This window comes from Phyllobates terribilis, unplaced genomic scaffold (genome assembly GCF_046119375.1).
Source record: "Phyllobates terribilis strain yellow unplaced genomic scaffold, ASM4611937v1 Scaffold_7__3_contigs__length_470593459, whole genome shotgun sequence".
Classification (NCBI taxonomy): domain Eukaryota; kingdom Metazoa; phylum Chordata; class Amphibia; order Anura; family Dendrobatidae; genus Phyllobates; species Phyllobates terribilis.
In genome coordinates this window covers 25,635,924-25,660,376 of record NW_027362767.1, presented here as the reverse complement: position 1 = coordinate 25,660,376, position 24,453 = coordinate 25,635,924, and positions in this window count along the sequence as shown.

Here is a 24,453-nt window from a genome sequence, read left to right as displayed (position 1 = left end):
ATCTGTCCTGTGCCTGAGAGAAGCTGCAGCCTATAGTTTACCGGAATAATGGTTACCCCAGGATTCCAACAAATACATGTTGCCCCTATCTGAACTTAGGCGGCGTGCGTATAACACATAGGATTACAATATTTGTGAGTGCAATACAGAGGACCAGTATATGAGAAGTCCTACACTGCCATTTATGATGAAGGAATCCATATCACCTGATAATCATTTGTGGCATGCAGAAGTAGTGCTGTTGCTTCAAAACCATCCAGCAACTAGAAGGGTTAACACAGTCACAGGAGACAGGGAGTGGTTAGCAGAGCCCTGGGGAATTTTGAGGAACTTGTGCGCTATGCTGGCTGCATACACAGGTAGAAGTGATGTGTGTGATCTGTATCTCACAAAAGTGCAGGAAAAAGAACAGGATTCAAGTGCAGGGTGAAGCTCAGCACATATCATACTGTATACCCTGCACTGTAAGCTCAGGAAGTCTATCATTGGGCAGGAAGGTAAGAACTGGAAGGAATTGTGTCACAGAGATCATCTTCCTCATCAAAACCTCCACCTTCCATCTCCATGCAGGATAAAGAATGATGTGTAAAATTGAGTCTCTGTGAAGGAAAAGCCTGTGGTTGTGTATCCATTAAAACTGTGCTGTACTGTGCTACCGGATATTAGACTATGTACTGCTGTGCTGCAAAGTAGACAGTACTGTTATTACTGGGGCCTGTTGCTCAATAAGACCTTTACATTGCACTTGCTATCTTCATTAAATGTTACTGTTTTACCATTTATGAGGACTCTTGTCAAATGTGTCTAGTCAGCAACTGAATCTGTCCTTTGCCTGAAAGAAGATGTAGCTTATGGTCGCCCAGAATAACGGTTCCCCCAGGATTCCAACAAATTCATGTAACCGGTCTTGCCCCTATCTGTACTTAGGCGGCATGCGTGTAACACATATGATTACAATATCTGTGAGTGCAATACAGAGGACCAGTGTACGAGGAGTCATACACTGCCATTTATGATGAAGGAATCCATATCAACTGGTAATCTTATGTGTCATGCAGAAGCAGTGCTGTTGCTTCAAAAGCATCCAGCATCTACAGGGGTTAAAAAAGTTACAGGAGACAAGGAGTGGTTATCACAGCCCCAGGGGGATTGTGTGGAACTTATGTACTATTCTGGCTGCAGCCAAAGGGAGAAGTGATGTGTGTGATCTGTATCTCTCAAAAGTGCAGGAAAGAGAACAGGATTCAAGTCCAGGGTGAAGCTCAATACAGGTCAGATACCCTGCACTGTTAGTTCAGGAAGTCTATCATTGGGCAGGAAAATAAGGATTGGAAGGAATTATGTCACAGAGATCATCTCCCTCATCAAACCCTCCCCTCCTCCACCATGTCCATGCAGGATAAAGAATGCTTTGTACAATTGAGTCCTTGAGAAGCAAAAACCTGTGGTTGTGTATGCATTAACTCCTTTAACCCCTTAACAACATCTGATGTACTAATACCCGTCTGTGCCCTGGGACTTAAGAGCCAGACCCGTATTAGTACGTCATCGTGATCGCGCGTGCACACAGGCTGTGCGGGCGCGATCGCCGCCGGGTGTCAGCTGATTGTCACAGCTGACACCCGACACTATGTGCAGGGAGCGGTCCTGCACCGCTCTCAGCACATTAACCCCCGCAATGCTGCGATCAAAGTCGATCAAAGTCGATCGCAGCATTGCGGGGGCAAGGGGAGGTGATCGCAGATACTCACCTCCTCTTCCGGCTTCCAGCGCTGTCTCACGCGGCTTCCCGGTTGTTGCCATGATGACCTGACATCGTCATGACAACATCCGGGTCACCAGACAAGCAGGAAGATTGTTTGGACATGCGCAGTGCATCTCCAAACAATCTTCTCCCTGTCCAGCCCTGATAGCCTGCATGGCACAGGGATGGTGCTGCATTCCTGTGTCATGCAGGCGATCAGAGAAAAAAAAGTGAAAGTCCCATAGTGGGACAAAGTAATAAAGCATATAAACTTTCAGAAAGTGAAAAAAAAAAAAAAACATTGCAAAAATATAAAAAAAAAAATAAAAAAAATAATGCACCAAAAATAAAAATATAATGTACCCATCAATAAATATTATTATATAAAAAAAAAAGCAATAAAAGTACACATATTTGGTATCGGCCCGTCCGTAACAACCTGACCTATAAAACTGTCCCACTAGTTAACCCCTTCAGTGAACACGGTAAAAAAACAACAAAAAAAACGAAGCAAAAAACAATGCTTTATCACCATACTGCCAAAAAAAAAATGGAATAACATGTGATCAAAAAGACAAATATAAATAAAAATGGTACCGCTGAATACGTCATCTCGTCCCGCAAAAACAAGCGGACATACAGCTCCATCAGCCGAAAAATAAAAAAGTTATAGCTCTCAGAATAAAGCTATGCTAAAAATATTTTTTTCTATAAAATTGCTTTTATTATGTAAAAGTGCAAAACATAGAAAAACAATATAAATGTGGTACCGCTGTTAATGTACTGATCGAAAGAATAAAGCTGCCTTATCAATTTTACCACACGCGGAACAGAATTAAAAAAAAAACAAAAAAAACAATTCCTGAATTGTTGGTTTTTGTTTATTCTGCCTCCCAAAAATCGGAATAGAAAGCGATCAAAAAATGTCACGTGCCTGAAAATGGCACCAATAACAACGTCAACTCATCCGGCAAAAAACAAGCCATCACATGACTGTCTGCCAAAATCTAGAAAAATTATAGCTCTCAAAATATGGCGATGCAAAAACTAGATTTTACAAAAAATGCGTCTTTTAGTGTGTGACAGCTGTCAGTCATAAAAACCCCATATGATTCTGGTATTGCTGTAATCACACCGACCCGAAGAATAAAGTCGTCTAATCACTTATACCGCACGAGGAATGGCGTCAAAAATAAACTCTCGGGTTAGGGTTGGGCTAGGGTTAGGGCTGGGTTTGGGGTTAGGGTTGTGATGGGGTTGGGATTTTTTTCAAAAGTAAGAAAAAAAGATGACGATATGGCGACTAGTGTTGAGCGCAAGTGCTCGCTACTTGAGTTTGCATCGGGTGCTCTGGTATGCATTGAGTATCATGGGTATTTGAGTGACATGCTCGAGTCTCCGCCCCATATGCTTCGCGGCCAAAAAAACTTTACGGGGATTGCCTGCCATGCACGAGCGATCCCCGCATGTTTTTTTTTGGGTGTCTAATAACCGTGAAACATGCGGAGCAGGGACTCGAGCATGTCACTCGAGCCCACGCTGTACATGGTGCATACCTGAGTACCCGATGCAAACTCAAGTAGCGAGCACTTGCGCTCAAGACTAATGACAACTTATTCAATATGATGACCTAATGTTATCAAATTCTATGTCGTATCTCTGGCTTCAAAATGTTCACTATACACCTTAATAAAATCCTTGAGGGGTATAGTTTCCAAAATGGGGTCACTTGTGGGGGAGCTCCACTGTTTAGGAACATCACGGGCTCTCCAAACGCGACATGGTGTCCGCTAAAAATTTAATGGAAAATCAGCTCAAATTGTTAGCGGACGCCATGTTGCGTTTGGAGAGGCCCTGTGTGCCCAAACATTGGAGCTCCCCAAAAAGTGACCTCATTTTGGAAACTAGACCCCCCAAGGCACCAATCTAGATGCATAGTGAGCAATTGGAACCCCCAGGTGCCTCACAAATTGATTCATAAAAATGAAAAAGTGTTTTTTTTTCACTTTTTCATTTTTATGAATCAATTTGAGCCGACAATTTGTTAGCGGACACCATGTTGCATTTGAAGAGTCCCTGTGTGCCCAAACATTGGAGCTCCCCCACAAGTGATCCCATTTTGGAAACAAGACCCCCCAAGGCACCTATCTAGATGCATAGAGAGCACTTGGAACCCCCAGGTGCTTCACAAATTGATTCATAAAAATGAAAAAGTGTTTTTTTTTCACTTTTTCATATTTATGAATCAATTTGTGAAGCACCTGGGGGTTCCAAGTGCTCACTATGCATCTAGATAAGTGCCTTGTGGGGTCTAGTTTCCAAAATGGGGTCACTTGTGGGGGAGCTCCATTGTTTGGGCACACAGGGCCTCTCCAAACGCAACATGGTGTCCGCTAACAATTTGAGCCGACAATTTGTTAGCGGACACCATGTTGCATTTGAAGAGTCCCTGTGTGCCCAAACATTGGAGCTCCCCCACAAGTGACCCCATTTTGGAAACTAAACCCCCCAAGGCACCTATCTAGATGCATAGTGAGCACTTGGAACCCCCAGGTGCTTCACAAATTGATTCGTAAAAATGAAAAAATGACAAAAAAAAACACTTTTTCATTTTTACGAATCAATTTGTGAAGCACCTAGGGGTTCCAAGTGCTCACTATGCATCTAGATAGGTGCCTTGGGGGGTCTAGTTTCCAAAATGGGGTCACTTGTGGGGGAGCTCCAATTTTTGGGCACACAGGGGCTCTCCAAACGCAACATGGTGTCCGCTAACAATTTGAGCCGACAATTTGTTAGCGGATACCATGTTGCATTTGGAGAGTCCCTGTGTGCCCAAACATTGGAGCTCCCCCACAAGTGACACCATTTTGGAAACTAGACCACCCAAGGCACCTATCTAGATGCATAGTGAGCACTTGGAAACCCCATGTGCTTCACAAATTGATTCGTAAAAATGAAAAAAAAAAAAAAAAACACTTTTTCATTTTTACGAAACAATTTATGAAGCACCTAGGGGTTCCAAGTGCTCACTATGCATGTAGATAGGTGCCTGTGGTTGTGTATCCATTAAAAATGTGCTATACTGTGCTACCAGATAATAGACTGTGTACTGCTATGATGCAAAGGATACTGTACTGTTATTACTGGAGCAAATTGCTCAAAAAGACATTTACATGACCCTGTTCATGCCTCATTAACTGTTACTGTTCTAGCATTTATGAGGACTCTTTTCAAATGTGTCTGGTCAGCAATTGAATCTGTCCTGTGCCTGAGAAAAGCTGCAGCCTACGGTTCCCCATAATAACCGTTCCCCCAGTATTCCAATGAATTCATGTAACCGGTCTCGCCCCTATATGACCTTAGGCGTGCGTGTAACACATATGATTACAATACTTGGGAGTTTAATACAGAGGACCAGTATATGAGGAGATCTACACTGCCATTCATGTTGCAGGAATGCATATCACCTGATATATGTGGCCTGAGAAGTAGTGCTGTTGCTTCAATAACATCCAGCAATTAGAGGGGTTAACACAGTCACAAGAGACCGAAAGCAGTTAGCAGAGCCCCAGGGGTAATGGGGGAATTTATGTACTATTCTGACTGCAGCCAAAGGGATAAGTGGTGTGTGTGATCTGTATCTCACAAAAGTGCAGGAAAGAGAACAGTATTCGAGTCCAGGGTGAAGCTCATCGCAGGTCAGATACCCTGCACTGTTAGTTCAGGAAGCCTTTCATAGGGTAGGTAGATAAGAACTGGAAGGAAATGTGTCACAGAAATCATCTTCCTCATCAACCCCCCCCCTCCATCTTCATGCACGATAAAGAATGCTGTGTACAATTGAGTCCTTGTGAAGGAAAAACCTGTGGTTGTGTATGCATTAAAAATGTGCTGTACTGTGCTACATGATAATAGACTGTGTACTGCTGTGCTGCAAAGGAGACTGTACTGTTATAATTGGAGCCGGTTGCTCAAAGAGACATTTAAATTGCACTTGCCGTGCCTCATTAAATGTTACTGTTCTACCGTTTATGAGGACTCTTGTGAAATGTGTCTGGTCAGCAGTTCAATCTGTCCTGGGCCTGACAGAATCTGCAGCCTATGGTTGCTCGGGATACCGGTTAACCCAGGATACCAAGAAACTCATGTAACTGTTCTCACCCCTATCTTAACTTAGCCGGCGTGCGTGTAACATATATTATTGCAACATCTGTGAGTGCAATACAGAGGACCAGTTTGCGAGGAGTACTAAACTGCCATTTATGATGAAGGAATCCATATCACCTGATAATCATATAGTGCCATGCAGAAGTAGTGCTGTTGCTTCAAATGCATCTAGCAACTAGAGGGGTTAGCACATTCACAGGAGCCAGGGAGTGGTTAGCAGAACCCCAGGGGGATTGTGGGGAACTTGTGTACTATTCTGGCTGCAGCCAAAGAGAGAAGTGGTGTGTGTGATCTGTTTCTCACAAAAGTGCAGGAAAGAGAACAGGATTCAAGTCCAGGGTGAAGCTCAACACAGGTCAGATACCCTGCACTGTTAGTTCAGAAAGTCTATCATCGGGCAGGAAGATAAGGACTGAAAGGAATTGTGTCACAGATCTCATCTTTCTCGTCAACTCCCCCCCCCCCCCTCCATCTCCATGCAGGATATGGAATGCTGTGTACAATTGAGTCCTTGTGAAGGAAAAAACTGTGGTTGTGCATCCATTAAAACTGTGCTGTACTGTGCTACAAGATAATATACTGTGTACTGCTATGCTGCATAGGAGACTGTACTGTTATTACAGGAGCCTGTTGCTCAAAGATACATTTGCATTGAACTTGCCATACCTCATTAAATGTTACTGTTCTACCGTTTATGAGGACTCTTGTCAAATGTGCCTGGTCAGCAATTGAATCTGTCCTGTGCCTGAGAGAAGCTGCAGCCTATGGTTGCCTGGAATAATGGTTCTTCCAGGATTCCAATGAATTCTTTTAACTAGTCTCGCCCCTATCTGAACTTAGGGGGCATGCCTGTAACACATATGATTACAATACTTGGGAGTGCAATACAGTGGACCAGTATACGAGGAGTCCTACACTGCCATTTATAATTAAGGAATACAAAACACCTGATAATCATATGTGGAGTGCAGAAGTAGTGCTCTTGCTTCAAAAGCATCTAGCAACTAGAGGGGCGAACATAGTCACAAGAGACAGGGAGTGGTTAGCACAGCACCAGGGGGATTGTGGGGAATTTGCATACTATTCTGACTGGAGCAAAAGGGAGAAGTGATGTGTGTGATCAGTTTCTCACAAAAGTGCAGGAAAGAGAACAGGTTTCAAGTCCAGGGTGAAGCTCAACACAGGTCAGATACACTGCACGGTCAGTTCAGGAAGTCTATCATTGGGCAGGAAGATAAGAACTGGAAGGAATTGTGTCACAGAGATCATCTTCCTCATCAAACCCCCCACTCCTCCATTTCCATGCAGTATAAAGAATGCTGTGTACAAATGAGTCCTTGTGAAGGGAAAACCTGTGGTTGTGTAAGCATTAAAAATGTGCTGTACTGTGCTGCCTGATAATAGACTGTGTACTGCTGTGCTGCAAAGGAGACTGTACTGTTATTACTGAAGCCTTTTGCTCAAAGGGACATTACACTGCACTGGCCATGCCTCATTAAATATTACTGTTTTACCGTTTATGAGGACTCTTGTCAAATGTGTCTGGTCAGCAGTTGTATCTGTCCTTTGCCTGAGAGAAGCTGCAGCCTATGGTTTCCCGGAATAACGGTTAACCCAGGATTCCAAGAAACTCATGTGACCGGTCTCATCCCTATCTTAACTTAGCCGGTGTGCCTGTAACACCTATGATTGCAACATCTGTGAGTGCAATACAGAGGACCAGTATACGAGGAGTACTACACTGCCATTTATGATGAAGGAATCCATATCACCTGATAATCATATGTGCCATGCAGAAGTAGTGCTTTGCTTCAAATGCATCTAGCAAATAGAGGGATTAACACAGTCACAGGAGCCATGGAGTGGTTAGCAGAACCCCAGGAGGATTGTGGGGAACTTGTGTACTATTTTGGCTGCAGCCAAAGAGAGAAGTGGTGTCTGTGATCTGTATCTCACAAAAGTGCAGGAAAGAGAACAGATTTCAAGTCCAGGGTGAAGCTCAACACAGGTCAGTTACCCTGCACTGTTAATTCAGGAAGTCTATCATTGGGCAGGAAGATAAGAACTGGTAGGAATTGTGTCACAGAGATCATCTTCCTCATCAACCCCCTTCCATCTCCATGCAGGATAAAGAATGCTGTGTACAATTGACACCTTGTGAAGTAAAAATTTGTGGTTGTGTATCCATTAAAACTGTGCTGCATTGTGCAATCGGATAATAGACTGTGTACTGCTGTGCTGCAAAGGAGACTGTTCTGTTATTACTGGAGCCTGTTGCTCAAAGAGACATTTATATTGCACTGGCCGTGCCGGATTAAATGTTACTGTTCTACCATTTATGAGGACTCAGGTCAAATGTGTCTAGTTAGCAATTGAATCTGTCCTGTGCCTGAGAGAAGCTGCAGCCTATGGATGCCTGGAATAATGGTTCTTCCAGGATTCCAATGAATTCTTTTAACTAGTCTCGCCCCTATCTGAACTTAGGGGGCATGCCTGTAACACATATGATTACAATACCTGGGAGTGCAATACAGTGGACCAGTATACGAGGAGTCCTACACTGCCATTTATAATTAAGGAATACAAAACACCTGATAATCATATGTGGCATGCAGAAGTAGTGCTCTTGCTTCAAAAGCATCTAGCAACTAGAGGGGCGAATATAGTCACAAGAGACAGGGAGTGGTTAGCACAGCACCAGGGGGATTGTGGGGAATTTGCATACTATTCTGACTGGAGCAAAAGGGAGAAGTGATGTGTGTGATCAGTTTCTCACAAAAGTGCAGGAAAGAGAACAGGTTTCAAGTCCAGGGTGAAGCTCAACACAGGTCAGATACCCTGCACGGTCAGTTCAGGAAGTCTATCATTGGGCAGGAAGATAAGAACTGGAAGGAATTGTGTCACAGAGATCATCTTCCTCATCAAACCCCCCACTCCTCCATTTCCATGCAGTATAAAGAATGCTGTGTACAAATGAGTCCTTGTGAAGGAAAAACCTGTGGTTGTGTAAGCATTAAAAATGTGCTGTACTGTGCTGCCTGATAATAGACGGTGTACTGCTGTGCTGCAAAGGAGACTGTACTGTTATTACTGAAGCCTTTTGCTCAAAGAGACATTACACTGCACTGGCCATGCCTCATTAAATATTACTGTTTTACCGTTTATGAGGACTCTTGTCAAATGTGTCTGGTCAGCAGTTGTATCTGTCCTTTGCCTGAGAGAAGCTGCAGCCTATGGTTTCCCAGAATAACGGTTAACCCAGGATTCCAAGAAACTCATGTGACCGGTCTCATCCCTATCTTCACTTAGCCGGTGTGCCTGTAACACCTATGATTGCAACATCTGTGAGTGCAATACAGAGGACCAGTATACGAGGAGTACTACACTGCCATTTATGATGAAGGAATCCATATCACCTGATAATCATATGTGCCATGCAGAAGTAGTGCTTTGCTTCAAATGCATCTAGCAAATAGAGGGATTAACACAGTCACAGGAGCCATGGAGTGGTTAGCAGAACCCCAGGAGGATTGTGGGGAACTTGTGTACTATTTTGGCTGCAGCCAAAGAGAGAAGTGGTGTCTGTGATCTGTATCTCACAAAAGTGCAGGAAAGAGAACAGATTTCAAGTCCAGAGTGAAGCTCAACACAGGTCAGTTACCCTGCACTGTTAATTCAGGAAGTCTATCATTGGGCAGGAAGATAAGAACTGGAAGGAATTGTGTCACAGAGATCATCTTCCTCATCAACCCCCTTCCATCTCCATGCAGGATAAAGAATGCTGTGTACAATTGACACCTTGTGAAGTAAAAATTTGTGGTTGTGTATCCATTAAAACTGTGCTGCATTGTGCAATCGGATAATAGACTGTGTACTGCTGTGCTGCAAAGGAGACTGTTCTGTTATTACTGGAGCCTGTTGCTCAAAGAGAAATTAATATTGCACTGGCCGTGCCGGATTAAATGTTACTGTTCTACCATTTATGAGGACTCAGGTCAAATGTGTCTAGTTAGCAATTGAATCTATCCTGTGCCTGAGAGAAGCTGCAGCCAATGGTTGCCAGGAATAACGGTTCCCCCTGGATTCGAAGGAATTCATGTAGCCAGTATCGCCACTATCTGAACTTAGGGGGCGTGCGTGGAACACATATGATTACAATACCTGGGAGTGCAATACAGAGGACCAGTATATGAGGAGTCCTACACTGCCATTTATGATTAAGGAATACATATCACCTGATAATAATATGTGGCATGCAGAAGTAGTGCTCTTGCTACAATAGCATCCAGCAACTAGAGGGGTTAACACAGTCACGAGAGACAGGGAGTGGTTAGCACAGCCCCAGGGGGATAGGGGGGAATTTGTGTACTATTCTGACTGCAGCGAAAAGGAAGAAGTGGTGTGTGTGATCTGTATCTCACAAAAAGCAGGACAGAGAACAGGATTCAAGTCCAGGGTGAAGCTCAATACAGGTAAGATACCCTCACTGTTAGTTCAGGATGTCTAACATTGGGCAGGAATATAAGAACTGGAAGGAATTGAGTCACAGAGATCATCTTCCTCATCAAACCCCCCTCTCCTGCATCTCAATACAGGATAAAGAATGCTGTATACAATTGAGTCCTTGTGAAGTAAAAAACTGTGGTTGTGTATGCATTAAAACTGTGCTCTACTGTGCTACAAAAAAATAGACTGTGTACTGATGTGCTGCAAAGGAGAATGTACTGTTATTACTGGAGCCTGTTGCTCAAAGAGATATTTACATTGCACTGGCCGTGCCTCACTAAATGTTACTGTTCTCCTGTTTATGAGGACTCTTGTCAAATGTGTCTGATCAGCAATTGAATTTGTCATTTGCCTGAGAGAAGCTGCAGCCTATGGTTGACCAGAATAACAGTTCCCCCAGGATTCCAACAAATTAATGTATCCGGTCTCGCCACTATCTGAACTTAAGTGGCGTGTGTGTAACACATGATTACAATATCTGTGAGTGCAATACAGAGGACCAGTATACAAGTAGTCCTCCACTGTCATTTATGATGTTGGAATCCATATTACCTGATAATCATATGTGGAATGCAGAAGTAGTGCTATTGCTTCAAAAGCATCCAGAAACTAGAGGGGTAAACACAGTCACAGGAGACAGGGAGTGGTTAGCAGAACCCCAGGGGGATTGTGGGGAACTTGTGTACTATTCTGGTTGCAAGCAGAGGGAGAATTGGTGTGTGTGATCTGTATCTCACAAAAGTGCAGGAAAGAGAACAGGATTCAAGTCGACGGTGAAGCTCAACACAGGTCAGATAACCTGCACTGTTAGTTCAGGAAGTCTATCATTGGACAGGAAGATAAGAACTGGAAGGTATTGTGTAACAGAGATCATCTTCCTCATCAACCCCCTCCCCCTCCATCTCCATGCAGGATAAAGAATGCTGTGTACAATTGAGACCTTGTGAAGGAAAAATTTGTGGTTGTGTATCCATTAAAACTGAGGTACTGTGCAACTGGATAATAGACTGTGTACTGCTGTGCTGCAAAGGAGACTGTTCTTTTATTACTGGAGCCTGTTGCTCAAAGAGACATTTATATTGCACTGGCCGTGCCGCATTAAATGTTACTGTTTTACCATTTATGAGGACTCATGTCAAATGTGTCTGGTCAGCAATTAAATCTGTCCTGTGCCTGATAGAAGCTGCAGCCTATGGTTGCCAGGAATAACGGTTCTCACAGGATACAAACGAATTCATGTAACCAGTATCACCACTATCTGAACTTAGGGGGCGTGCATGTTACACATATGATTACAATACCTGGTAGTGCAATACAGAGGACCAGTATACGAGGAGTCCTACACTGCCATATATGATTAAGGAATACATATCACCTGATAATAATTTGTGGCATGCAGAAGTAATGCTCTTGCTTCAAAAGCATCCAGCAACTAGAGGGATTAACACACTCGCGAGAGACAGGGAGTGGTTAGCACAGCCCCAGGGTGATTGGGGGGAATGTGTGTACTCTTCTGACTGCAGCGAAAGGGAGAAGTGATGTGTGTGATCTATATCTCACAAAAAAGCAGGAAATAGAACAGGATTCAAGTCCAGGGTGAAGCTCAAAACAGGTAAGATACTCTGCACTGTTAGTTCAGGAAGTCTAACATTGGGCAGGAAGATAAGAACTGGAAGGATTTGTGTCACAGAGATCATCTTCCTCATCAAACCCCTCCCACTCCATCTCCATGCAGGATAAAGAATGCTGTGTACAATTGAGTCCTTGTGAAGTAAAAACCTGTGGTTGTGTATGCATTAAAACTGTGCTCTACTGTGCTACCAAAAAATAGACTGTGTACTGCTGTGCTGCAAAGGAGACTGTACTGTTATTACTGGAGCCTGTTGCACAAAAAGACATTTACATTGCATTGGCCATGCCTCACTAAATGTTACTGTTCTACTTTTTATGCGGACTCTTGTCAAATGTGTCATGTCAGCAATTGAATCTGTCCTGTGCCTGAGAGAAGCTGCAGCCTATGGTTGCCCAGAATAACAGTTTCCCCAGGATTCCAGCAAATTCATGCAACCGGTCTCGCCCCTCTATAAACTTAGGCGACGTGCGTGTAACACATATGATTACAATATCTATGATTGCAAAATAGAGGACCAGTATACGGGGAGGCCTACACTGCCATTTATGATGAAGGAATCCATATCACCTGATAATCATATGTGTCTTGCAGAAGTAGTGCTGTTGCTTCAAAAGCATCCAGCAAATAGAGGGGTTAACACAGTCACAAGAGACAGGGAGTGGTTAGCAGAACCCCAGGGGGATTGTGGGGTACTTGTGTAATATTCTGGCTGCATCCAAAAGAAGTAGTGGTGTGTGTGATCTGTATCCCACAAAAGTGCAGAAAAGGGAACAGGATTCAAGCCCAGGATGAAGCTCAACACAGGTCAGATAGCCTGCACTGTTAGTTCAGGAATTCTATCATTGGGCGTGAAGATAAGGACTGGAATGATTTGTGTCGTAGAGTTCATCTTCCTCATCAAACCCCCCGCTCCTCCATGTCCATGCAGGATAAAGAATGCTGTGTACAATTGAGTCCTGGTGAAGAAAAAACCTGTGGTTGTGTATCTATTAAAACTGTGCTGTTCTGTGCTACCAGATAAAAGGTTGTGTACTGCTGTGCTGCAAAGGAGACTGTACTGTTATTGCTGGAGCCTGTTGCTCAAAGAGTCATTTACATTGCACTGGCAGTGCCTCATTAAATGTAACTGTTCTACCGTTTATGATGACTCTTTTCAAATGTGTCTGGTCAGCAATTGAATCTGTCCTGTGCCTGAGAGAAGCTGCAGCCTATGGTTGCCCAGAATAAAAGTTCCCCCAGGATTGCAACGAATTCATGTAACCGGTATCGCCCCTGTCTGAACTTAGGCGGCGTGCATTTAACACATATGATCACAATATCTGTGAGTGCAATACAGAGGACCAGTACATGAGGAGTCCTACACTGCCTTTTATGATGAAGGAATCCATATCAAGTGATAATCATATGGGGCATGCAGAAGTAATGCTGTTGCTTCAAAAGCATCCAGCAAATAGAGGGGTTAACACAGTCACAAGAGACAGGGAGTGGTTAGCAGAGCCCCAGGGGGATTGTGTGGAACTTGTATACTCTTCCGGCTGCAGCCAAAGGGAGACGTGGTGGGTGTGATCTCTATGTCACAAAAGTGCAGGAAAGAGAACAGGATTCAAGTCCAGGATGAAGCTCAGCACAGGTCAGATACCCTGCACTGTTAGTTGAGGAAGTCTATAATTGGGCAGGAAGATAAGGACTGGAAGGAATTGTGTCACAGACATCATGTTCCTCATCAACCCCCCCAATATCTCCATGCACAATAAAGAATGCTGTGTATCATTGAGTCCTTGTGAAGGAAAAACCTGTGGTTGTGTATCCATTAAAACTGTGCTGTACTGTGCTACCGGATAATAGACTGTGTACTGCTGTACTGCAAAGGAGACTTTACTGTTATTACTGGAGCCTGTTGCTCAAAGAGAGTTTTTCATTGCACTGGCCATGACTCAATAAATGTTACTGTTCTACTGTTTATGAGGACTCTTGTCAAATGTGTCTGATCAGCAATTGAATCTGTCCTGTGCCTTAGAAAGCTGCCGCCTATGGTTGCCTGGATTAACAGTTCCCCCAGGATTTCAACGAATTCATGTAACCGGTCTCGCCCCTATGTGAACATTGGCGGCGTGCGTGTAACACATGATTACAATAACTGGGAGTGCAATGCAGAGGAAAAGTGTACGAGGGGACCTACACAGACATTTATGATGAAGGAATCCATATCACCGGATAATCATATGTGGCATGCAGAAGTAGTGCTGTTGCTTCAAAAGCATCCAACAAAAAGAGGGGTTAACACAGTCACAAGAGACAGGGAGTGGTTATCAGAGCCCCAGGGGAATTTTGGGAAACTTGTGTACTATTCTGGCTGCAGCCAAAGGGAGAAGTGTTGTATCTGATCTGTATCTCACAAAAGTGCAGGAAAGAGAACATGATTCAAGTCCAGGGTGAAGCTCAACACAGGTCAGATATCCTGCACTGTTAGTTCAGGAAGTCTATCATTAGGCAGGAAGATAAGGACTGGAAGGATTTTTGTCACAGAGATCATCTTCCTCATCATATACTTCCCCCGCCATCTCCATGCAGGATAAAGAATGCTGTGTACAATTGAGTCCTTGCGATGGAAAAACCTGTAGATGTGAATCCATTAAAAGTGTGCTCCTCTGTGCTAAAGGATAATATACTATGTACTGCTGTGTTGCAAACGAGATTGTACTGTTATTACTGGAGCCTGTTGCTCCATGAAACCTTTACATTTCACTGCAATGTCTCTTTAAATGTTACTGTTCTAACGTTTATGAGGACTCTTGTCAAATGTGTGTTGTCAGCAATTGAATCTGTCCTGTGCCTGAGAGAAGCTGCAGCCTATGGTCACCCAGAATAAAGGTTCCCCCAGAATTGCAATTAATTCATGTAAATGGTCTCGCCCCTATATGAACTTATTCGGTTTGCTTGTAACTAGTGTTGAGCCACCCCCGTAGTGTTCGAGTTCGGTTCGGTTCGTCGAACACCCGTGTGTTCGCCGAACTGTTCGTCGAACTGTTCGTCGAACACCTTCGAACACCGTTAAAACCAATGGCAGGCAAACAAAAACACATAGAAACACATAGAAAACACCTTCAAAGGTGTCCAAAAGCTGACATACTGCTCAGAAGACACAACTAACACATGGAAAAGTGACAAGTACATATAGTCATGCGAAAAGAAAAGAGGTGGAGGAGTAAAAGGAGGGGGAGACACAGATATAGGCATGTCATGCCCTTCTAAAATCCAAAAAGTGAGAAGCCGAGATGGCCAGTCCTCTCCTGCCCGTGCCACCTCCGTGTCGCCGGGTTTGTGCCAGAGCCGCGGTGAACCCTGACGGCCAGCCCCCCTCTCCCAATACTGGTGCCTGTCCGCTGGTGGGTCGAGAGAGCCCCCCTGTGGTGGAGGCAGCTCTAAGCTTTTTAATTTAAATTGTCCCTCTAATTTGAATGAATACACTTTAAATCCATTTACAAGGATCTATTGGAGGGCAAGTCTCATGCCAGCAGCCGCGTAATTCCAGCTCCAGTAGCGTCCACTAAAGCTGCTGCAGTTAAAAAGCTTTTATAAGGATCGAGCTCGGCTGTCCACCGCAAGGCATCCTAGTGCCAGTCCCAGCCCCTATGCCTTGGGGTGCCTCCTGATGCTCTTCACTAAGTATCCCGTGGTCCCGAAGCATTTCCTTTGAAAAAATTAAGTGTCCAAACTACAGGTGGTGTAGCTTGCTTAACAGCCGGGATAATCCGCTGACTAGCAGACACTGCTACTAGGCACAAAGTATTTCCTGGGCTAGATGCAGTTAAAAATTTGTAAGTAGATACTCTCGTTGGATGCTGAGAAAGCATTCCATAGAGTCTCCTGGCACGCCATATATGATTCTCTTAAAAAGCTTGGGGTAGGGGTCTAGGGGACCCTTTTATAGCCAAAATCACGGCCCTGTATCACAATACGTCACCTAGGCTGAAGATAAATGGAACTGTAGCACCGAGGGCTCGGTTGCTACAGACGTATTGCACCTCACCCAGAGGTGTGATATCTCACTCTCAGATAAGGATGGAGTGTGGATCAGGACCCGACACCTGCATGCATTACACCACATTGCCGTGGGGCAGGGCGACCAATATGCCCCTGAGATGGGCACGACAGTCCCTGTCCCTGGCTGGAGTGGGGGGAGGGAACACTGAGGAAGGGGAACCCTGCAGTGCAGGAGCAGGGAGGAAGCAGTTCCTGGGTGCATTGAGAAGGGAGTATAAAAGGTGGGCACCATCTTAGTTCAGTGCAGAGAAGTCTGAGCAGAAGTGGCAGGGAGCAGGGGCTCTGCATGAGCTCTGCTCCGGAGGCGGGCCTAGTAACAGAGGCCCAGGCCTGCAAGAGGGAGAAGGAAGTAAGAGGAGCGGAGAAGGCTCCAGGAATGAGGAATGAAGGGATCCCAGGGGTGCGGACGGGCGAGTCGCCACCGCACGCCCGAATCCACCTGCGTGGAGGGGTCAGGCCAAAGGGGGAGACCGGTCCCCGAACTAGTGGAGGCAGGAAACGACCCTCAGCTAGAAACCGGAGGCTCTGACATTTTATGTGGCGCAGCCCCTTGCTCCACCCGCTAGGAAGGCACCACATAGGGTCAGGGAAACTGGCGCCAAGTTTACCAAGAGGAGGCCCGAGGCAGCCGGACAGAAGTGTTGGTAAGAAAGGCCAGACAAAGGACACACAAAGGGGGTCCTGTGAAGCGCTCCAAAGTTATCTGGGAGTTGTCTGAGCCCCTCACCTGGTGAGCACAGTACGACGTGGGCAGCCGTTACCTGCAGACGTGGTCTGGATAATAAGAACTGTGAGTAAAGGCCCTGAACTGCATCACTGACTCCGTGTCGTTACTGCTGCTGCCCTGCACCATCACCCCCATCCTCCGCATACACTGCCCTGAGGCTATACTCCTCCCGTGGGGAGTTATGCTACGCTCTGCTGCACCCACAACACCAGCCTTAGCGGTCTGCCCTGTAGCGGCGGTTCACTCTGACCGCAATCCACGGGTGGCGTAGTCGGACATTTAAACATCAAAACCACATAAATAGTTCCGCCACTGGTTTGACCGCCCTGAGCCACGGAACCGGATCGCCGCCACGAAGACTACAACCACCAGCATCCACCAAAAAGGGTCCGGCTCCGGGTGTCCCAAGGCCCAGGGGGTGCGTCAGAACATTTTCATCACCTTTCACAATCACCAATGGGACAAGGCAGGGATGTCCTCTGTCCCCTCTCTTATACATCCTAGTGACGGAGCACCTGCTCTCATCAATTCGCCATAACCCCAATATTAGGTGGATTGAGGTGGGAGGCACCGAGTACAAGTGCTCTCTATTTGCTGATGATGTCCTAGTATATATCACTCAATCACATATATCCATCCCAGCTGTTATGGCTGAAATAGATCACTTTGTTACATGGTAAAATTTTAAAATCAATGCAGCGAAGTCTGAGGCCCTCGATGTCTCCCTCCCTAAATCCATATAGGATTCCATCCAGTCCAACTTTCCCTTTGCCTGGCCCTCACAGGGTATCAAATACTTAGGAATTCCTATTCATAGAGACCTCTCCCATCTATGTTATCTTAATTTTGGGCCCTTTATTGAACAATTCCATACAGACCACGGTTGGCAAGTTGGAACTGTGAGATTCACTACGTGCACCACTGGTATTTTGTGGAAAAGCACATGTAAGATTCTGCAACAGTCTCTGCTGATACTCCTGCATGCGTGCATCCCTTTCTATGGCAGGAATAATTTCTGCAAATTTACTTTTGTACCGGGGATCTAACAGTGTGGCAACCCAGTAGTCAGGATTATTTCTAATTCTCACAATTCGAGGGTCATGTTGCAGGTAGTGCAGCAAGAAGGCACTCATGTGTGTTGCGCATCCAGGAGCACCAAGTCCCTGTTGTGTTGGTGGCGAGGTAACAATCATGCTTCCTTCCTCTGTCCTCTCCCCCCAACCTCGCACAACAGAAATGTGATCAAGGTCTCCCTCATCTGATGAGTCTTCCATCAGTTCGTCCTCCACTTCTTCCTGGGCTCCTGCACCTTCCTCACTAGTTTGGCTGCTACCATGCGCCCTGGTAAAATCATCTCCCCCACCCTCACATGCCTGCCGCCCTGGTGCTGCCGACCGTCTGGACCTTGCAGATGTTAGCCCTTCCGCATACAACTCCTCCTCCTCTACTTCCTCCACCTCCTCTTGTGCCACCACCTGACTCCGAATTCTGTTTAACATGTGCTCCAGCATGTAAATCACCGGAATAGTCATGCTGATAATGGCATCGTCAGCACTAAACATCTTCGTCGCCATTTCAAAACTGTGCAGAAGGGTGCATAGGTCCCTGATCTGAGACCACTCCTCCAGCGTGATTTGCCCCACCTCTGAATCTCGTTGGCCCAGGCTATACGTCAGAACGTATTGCACCAGGGCTTGTCGGTGCTGCCACAGTCGCTGCAACATGTGCAGAGTTGAATTCCACCGGGTAGGCACATCGCATTTTAGCCGGTGAAGTGGCAGGCCCAACGACTTCTGTAGAGATGTAAGTCGCTGAGCTGCGGGATGCGAACGGCGGAAGTGAGCACACAGCGACCGTGCCCTCTGCAGAAGGCCATCTAGTCTGGGATAGTGGGCTAAAAATTGCTGGACAACCAGGTTCAACACGTGAGCCATACAAGGCACGTGTGTGACATTGCCCCGGCGAAGGGCCGCACCCAGGTTTGCAGCATTGTCGCACACGGCCTTCCCTGGTTTCAGGTCCAGTGGAGACAACCATTCATGAAATTGGTTCTCCAGAGCTGACCACAACTCCTCAGCTGTGTGACTCACATTTCCCAGACATTTCAATGTAAAAACCGCCTGATGACGTTGAGCCCTACTGCCAGCATAGTAAGGAGGTGTGCAGGATCCCTTCTGCGCAGTTAGAAAGCTTGTGGCATGACCAGACAGGCTTTGGGTGCAGGTGGAAGACCGAGAGGAGGTTGAGGAGGCAGAAGCAGTGGAGGAAAAATGACATAAAGAGGATTGACGCACAACTCGTGGGGACGGCAAGACTTGGACAGCAGCCCCTTGTCCTGCTGTCACCATAGTTACCCAGTGCCCAGTCAGCGACATGTAACGCCCCTGTCCATGCCTACTCGTCCAAGTGTCTGTGGTGAAATGCACCCTGTCACACACAGAGTTTCTCAAAGAAGCGGTGATGTTGTGTGCGACATGCTGGTGGAGCGCAGGCACACCTTTCTTTGAGAAGTAGTGCCGACTGGGCATCTGGTACTGGGGCACTGCGACGGACATAAGGTCTCGAAAATCCTCTGTGTCCACCAGGCGGAAAGGCAGCATTTCTGTAGCCAAGAGCTTGCAGATGGTGAAATTCAACCTCTTAGCTTTCTCATGGCTAGGAGGAAATGGTCTTTTACTTGTCCACATCTGAGGGACCGAGGGCTGGCTATTGTGCTTAGACGGGGTTGATAAGGGTGTCCCCGGCAAACTGCCGGTCTGAGAGGAAGATGCAGGCGGACATGTTAGGTTGCCTTGATCCAAAGGTGGTGCTATCGATGTCGGAAAGCGCTCAAGACCAGCTGGTGTTACCACCTCCAAAGAAAATGATGACCTGCCAATCACGCTGGCTGTTGCGGGTAAAGAGGTGGCAGGTCTGCGCCCCAAAACAGGTGTGACTGCTGTCCCCCCAGTCACAGAGGATGAAGAGGCCGCGGATGCACAAGATATGGCAGACGGTGGTTGGCCCGGCCGGCTAGACCGCATTGTAGCACACTGAGCTTCCCACTGCAACTTATGCTTCATGTCCATGTGCCGGTTCATGCATGAAGTACTCAAACTATGTATTTTTTGGCCTCTACTTAGCTTTTGCTGACAAATGTTACAGATAACACGAGTTGGGTCATCTTTATCGATCTGAAAAAATGCCCAGGCTATGCAAGGCTTAGCACCCATGCGACCTGAAGAGCCACCACGACTTGTGGTGAGAGGCAGAGTTGTGTTTGAGGATGCAGTTGTTGACGTGCTTCCAGTACTACGTCTCTGTCCAGGAAGGCGCAACCTGACCTCGTCGTCACTAGCATCTTCCTCCACCTCCTCTGCTGACCTCATCTCTTGGCTGACTGTGGGTTGACAGTAAGTGGGATCTCCGACCTCATCATCATCACCCTGTGCGTTATCACACCCGTCGTCCTCAGAGCCAACCTGTTCCTGCCCTGACAAAAAACTAAAGTTGTCGCTCCAATCAGGTATTTGAGTCTTATCATCGTCTTCCTCATTGTCTCCACCAACAGGAGTTACAGTTTGGGAATGAGGGTCTACATTATGGTCAGAACCTTCTGCGTCTGGTCCTGGATCCGACTCATAAAGATTCTGGGCATCAGTGCAGATCATTTCCTCGTCTGGATTCACAGAAGCGCTGGAGTCGACCTCTGATTCCCAGGCTATAGTATGAGTAAACAGCTCTGCAGACTCAACCATCTGTTCTACCTCATACTCAGACGGGCAGCTGGAGATTTGGGAGCTGTGAGGAAGCAAGTGCGATTTGGGTGACACCTTTGAGGACTGGAGTATTTGTGATGTTGAAGTTGATGTGGAGGAGAGCCCACTTAAAGGAGCACTTGATATCCGTTGAAGCACCTGCTGTTTTTGTGCCTCATCTGGAATTTGTAGCGATTGGCGTGGCCGTAAGAAAGGGATCTTATCACATTGTCCGCTAAAAGAAGTAGACATTTTAGTTTGGCTGGAAGATGGTCTTTCTTCTGCACCTACCCCACGGACACAACCTTTTTTCCCCTTCCCAACACGCCTATTCCCCTTTCCACCAGCAGCAGGCCTTTTTCCACTCATTTTGGTGGTTAACTAATTCACAACTCTGGAGTTGTTTGCACAAAAAAACAATGGATGGTAACCGAGCAGAGCTGAGTGGCCAAACTGTGGTATTAGGCCAAAACTATTGGCTGGGTTAGATGCAGAAAAAAATTATTTTTAATTTGCAACCTGATGGAGGTCAGTATAGATGGACTAATAGACCAAGTCCCACACACCGCTAGAAGCCCAAATATTTTTTCAGAGCTAGATGAAGAAAATTTTTTTATTCAATTTGCAACCTGATGGAGGTCAGTATAGATGGACTAATAGACCAAGTCCCACACACTGCTAGAAGCCCAAATATTTTTTCAGAGCTAGATGCAGAAAAAAATTATTTTTAATTTGCAACCTGATGGAGGTCAGTATAGATGGACTAATAGACCAATTCCCACACACCGCTAGAAGCCCAAATATTTTTTCAGAGCTAGATGCATAAAAAAATTATTTTTAATTTGCAACCTGATGGAGGTCAGTATAGATGGACTAATAGACCAAGTCCCACACACCGCTAGAAGCCCAAATATTTTTTCAGAGCTAGATGCAGAAAAAAAATATTTTTAATTTGCAACCTGATGGAGGTCAGTATAGATGGACTAATAGACCAAGTCCCACACACTGCTAGAAGCCCAAATATTTTTTCAGAGCTAGATGCAGAAAAAAATTATATTCAATTTGCAACCTGCTGGAGGTCAGTATAGAAGGACTAATAGAACAAGTCCCACACACTTCTAGAAGCTCAAATATTTTTTCAGAGCTAAATGAAGAAAAAAATTATTTTTAATTTGCAACCTGATGGAGGTCAGTATAGATGGACTAATAGACCAAGTCCCACACACTGCTAGAAGCCCAAATATTTTTTCAGAGCTAGATGCAGAAAAAAATTATATTCAATTTGCAACCTAATGGACGTCAGTATAGAATGACTAATAGAACAAGTCCCACACACTGCTAGAAGCCCAAATATTTTTTCAGAGCTAAATGAAGAAAAAAATTATTTTTAATTTGCAACCTGATGGAGGTCAGTATAGATGGACTAATAGACCAAGTCCCACACACTGCTAGAAGCCCAAATATTTTTTCAGAGCTAGATGCAGAAAAAAATTATTTTTAATTTGCAACCTGATGGAGGTCAGTATAGATGGACTAATAGAACAAGTCCCACACGCTGCTAGAAGCCCAAATATTTTTTCAGAGATAAATGAAGAAAAAAATTATTTTTAATTTGCAACCTGATGGAGGTCAGTATAGATGGACTAATAGACCAAGTCCCACACACTGCTAGAAGCCCAAATATTTTTTCAGAGCTAGATGCAGAAAAAAATTATTTTTAATTTGCAACCTGATGGAGGTCAGTATAGATGGACTAATAGACCAAGTCTCACACACCGCTAGAAGCCCAAATATTTTTTCAGAGCTAGATGCAGAAATTTTTTTTATTCAATTTGCAACCTGATGGAGGTCAGTATAGATGGACTAATAGACCAAGTCCCACACATTGCTAGAAGCCCAAATTTTTTTTCAGAGCTAGATGCAGAAAAAAATTATTTTTAATTTGCAACCTGATGGAGGTCAGTATAGATGGACTAATAGAACAAGTCCCACACGCTGCTAGAAGCCCAAATATTTTTTCAGAGATAAATGAAGAAAAAAATTATTTTTAATTTGCAACCTGATGGAGGTCAGTATAGATGGACTAATAGACCAAGTCCCACACACTGCTAGAAGCCCAAATATTTTTTCAGAGCTAGATGCAGAAAAAAATTATTTTTAATTTGCAACCTGATGGAGGTCAGTATAGATGGACTAATAGACCAAGTCCCACACACCGCTAGAAGCCCAAATATTTTTTCAGAGCTAGATGCAGAAAAAAATTATTTTTAATTTGCAACCTGATGGAGGTCAGTATAGATGGACTAATAGACCAAGTCCCACACACCGCTAGAAGCCCAAATATTTTTTCAGATCTAGATGCAGAAAAAAATTATATTCAATTTGCAACCTGCTGGAGGTCAGTATAGAAGGACTAATAGAACAAGTCCCACACACTGCTAGAAGCCCAAATATTTTTTCAGAGCTAAATGAAGAAAAAAAATATTTTTAATTTGCAACCTGATGGAGGTCAGTATAGATGGACTAATAGACCAAGTCCCACACACTGCTAGAAGCCCAAATATTTTTTCAGAGCTAGATGCAGAAAAAAATTATATTCAGTTTGCAACCTGATGGAGGTCAGTATAGATGGACTAATAGAATGATGCTATGCCCAAAAGATTTTACTTCACTAGGTGCAGTAAAAAAATTGGTATTCTATACACAGGTGGTATATCTTGCAACACAGATAGGCTACTCCACTGACTAACACACTCTGCAATAGGCCAAAAAGGATTAGCTTTGCTAGATTCAGCCAAATGCTGTGAAAAAAACTTGCACAGCACTGGCACAGACCTGCCTGGCAAAAACTGATAGGAACTGATGTAACCTAGTCCTGAAAAGGACTCCAATTACAATTAGTCTTTACTCCCACAATCTATCTATTTAAGAGCACAGACCTGCCTGATAAAAGTCGTAGGAAATGCTGTAACCTAGTCCTTAAAAGGACTGCAATCACAACTATTCCCTACTCCCAAGCTATCTGTATATTTGTGCGAAAATTGGCTTGAAATTAACAAGGTATAGCGCACACAGCAACAGCGGTGCCGTCTAACACGCAGCTGCAGCAGTGAGAAAATGGTGGCGACGGGGAAAATGGCTTGGTCTTATAGGGCAAGGACATGTGACATACACTGCCAATCACACATGCCCTTGCTTGTGTGAAAAAAAGCACTTCGCTCCGTGTGTGCGCTGCTGATAGGCTGACAGATTGCACCTCCCCACTGCAAATGCGGGAAAGAGAAAAAAAAATGGAGATCTTCATTGTTCCTGCAGAGATCCATCCCCTGCCCCTCCCCCCGCCCCGCTGTACACTCAAACTGCGTATTAACATTAATTTTCATCATTACTGAGAAAAAATCCAGTTATGATTTTGGTGCACGAACAGTTATCGAACATAACCTCGAACAGCCAAATTTTTCTCAAATTGTTCGTGTTCGCCGACCGGCTCGAACACCGCCCAAAACAGCTCGAATTTGAGATTGGCGAACAGTTCGAGTAGAACAACGCTCATCTCTACTTGTAACACATATGATTACAATATCTGTGAGTGCAATACAGAGGAACAGTATACGAGGAGTCCTACACTGCCATTTATGATGAAGGAATCCATATCACCTGATAATCTTATGTGTCATGCAGAAGTAGTGCTGTTGCTTCAAAAGCATCCAGCAAATAGAGGGGTTAACACAGTCACAAGAGACGTGGAGTGGTTAGCAGAGCCCCAGGGGGATTGTGGGGTACTTGTGTTTTATTCTGGCTGCATCCAAAGGAAGAAGTGGTGTGTGTGATCTGTATCCCACAAAAGTGCAGATAAGAGAACAGGATTCAAGTCAAGGCTGAAGCTCAACACAGG